Source organism: Loa loa (assembly GCF_000183805.2).
Source record: "Loa loa unplaced genomic scaffold supercont3.136, whole genome shotgun sequence".
Classification (NCBI taxonomy): domain Eukaryota; kingdom Metazoa; phylum Nematoda; class Chromadorea; order Rhabditida; family Onchocercidae; genus Loa; species Loa loa.
In genome coordinates this window covers 6,956-9,433 of record NW_018108316.1, presented here as the reverse complement: position 1 = coordinate 9,433, position 2,478 = coordinate 6,956, and positions in this window count along the sequence as shown.

The window sequence follows — 2,478 nt, the reverse complement described above, 5'->3', positions numbered from 1 at the left end:
TTGCCTTCCATCATGAATAACTTGTATTGAAGAAATTGTGGTACCACATTCCAATATTTGTGGTCTCGAGTCGAAAAAAAAACTTTACTGAAAAAACTTTGGAAGTCCCGAGGAAAAGATGGAAGTGGAGATCATTATTCTAGGAAACACTTAGGAATCTATTAGTTTTTCATCGGCCTGTTTTGCATTATTCTCTGTGCTGTACTGGATTATTAACCTATTTGTTTCGAGCTTTTTGGATTCCACTGGCAATATTTAAGGCTGGTAGGAAGATAGCTAGTTTAGTCAAGTGAATAAAGTAAATCAAGTGTTAAGTAATGCTGACGGATTATCAATATTTTTTTGTTGCGAAGCTTTCCAGTCTTTCTACTATGGCAGAATGATGTGTCGGAAAATTTTCGTGTTGCAGAGGAAATGGAGGATTTGAGATTTCTGATTTTGATTACTTCATTCAGATTAAGACTAGGCCTGAGAAAAATTTGTAATATTGGGGAAGTTACATTTATCAAAATGAAATGAATTAATTGAATTACTAGGTGAAGTGAAATCACTGACAACTGTTTGTATTCGACAATTTCATACTAGATTCGTTTCAATTTTGATTGTTCATATATCATAATATCGTTCATCTGTAATTATGGTTTATGACATGAAGTAGCAACGTTTGCGCATTTTTCATATGTCCACTTTCGAAGTATATTCGCAACTTATGCACATGGTATGATGTCAAGATTCGAAGCATTGGTTTCAAGTTGATGGTGCTGTTGAACCAGAACTGGTTGATAAAAGACGATATATTTTTCACAATATGTTATGAAGTGTTGTTATTGTCTATGAGTTTTTTAAAGTACTTACTGAAATTTAATCAATTTAGGCGTCAGTCCAATCTTATATAATTTGAATTTGAATCTTCCATATGCTTTATCTTCTGGCAAGTCCTCGTGCAGTATTGTTGATAATAGCTGAATGATTATTAGGAAAGTACAATTAGCGTTTTTTGAGGGGCTTGCTCGTGCAATGCTAATGCACTGTAATCAGTTAAGAATTTTTAAACATAATTATGGTGCTGTTTAAATAAAAAGCTTCTTTTTTCTTCTAAAATTCGAAATTTTTAATAAAAAATGAAGAATATGAAGATTTGTATTAATCAGCAATACAAAGTGTGCATGCTTTGAAATTGTAGTGTACTCATTTATTTGGAATACAGATTATGTTTGGTTGTTGTAACATAAAAGAGTATTAATGAGCAAGGGGCGATGCATTTTCAACCTGTTTAACAACCAGTAAACTTGAATGAGCCATCACTCATCAGATCTGATGATATATTACGTAGTAGGGGTTGGATTTTCTATTTTGGTTATACCGTCTGACAGATGGAATACACACGTGATTTACTTTACGATATCTGAAAATGTGTGCGTCATCAGACAATCAAAGGCCTCAAAAAATGGATTCTCTAATTTGAATCCACGAACCTACCATTCAATTAACCGCTAATCAATAAATATTTGGGAAGCTGGATTTATGATTGAGAAGTATGGAACATGAATAAACATTCGATACACTTTTGATTGAATAATATGTCCTTCACAAGTCGGTAGGGGGTTTTTTTTTTTATTAATTTGATGGCTAAGGATGGAAATATTGATGTGGTGTTTTCGTAATGATAACGTTTTCGTACTTATTCGGTGATTATCTTAATGACTTCCAGGCAATGCAGATTATACTGTTTAGCTGTTGTGAGTACAAATGAAAGCATTTCTTGAAGTGATAAAATTATGCGTCATACTGATAAGAAAAGAAAGTGGATGAGGAAAAGAAATTAGCTCTTCCTGACCATGAAAAGAACGAATTACAGAATCCGAAACATATTTTCTGTTTCCTCTTAATTATTAAGTTATCATTCCTTTTTATACTTCTGATCTATATTATCATTAGATTTGTATTATCGAGATCAATTGATTAGTGGTAGATCGTAAGCATGATAGATATATTCTGATTGTGACAGTAAGACATTCTTAAATCATACTCTGTCATCAAGATAGTAACACCAATGATATCAGATATCGCTTGATAGGAGAAGAAAGATGATGTTAAGCTTTATTTCATATTTCACTAGATTTTAATTATACTGATGTAAAAAGACTTAGTTCTCATACGATAAAGAGATGACACATTAATAATCATTTGATAAAGTTCATTGATGGCTTCAGTATACTGTAGATATACTGTACGTCTACGGTATCTACGGTACTATATGTATACACGTGCGCTGCGTATGTGTATGTGTGTCTGTGTGTGTATGTGTGTGTGTGTATGTATAAGGATATATACGTGTAGGGATATATGTTCAAGGATATTTATTCTTAAAATACTTTCTTACTCACATTAGATAAGATGAAATGGAAAATGAAGTTTTCATCTCTCGTCTTTTTTCCTCTCCCTCTCTCTCTCTCNCNCCTCTCTCTCTCTCTCTCT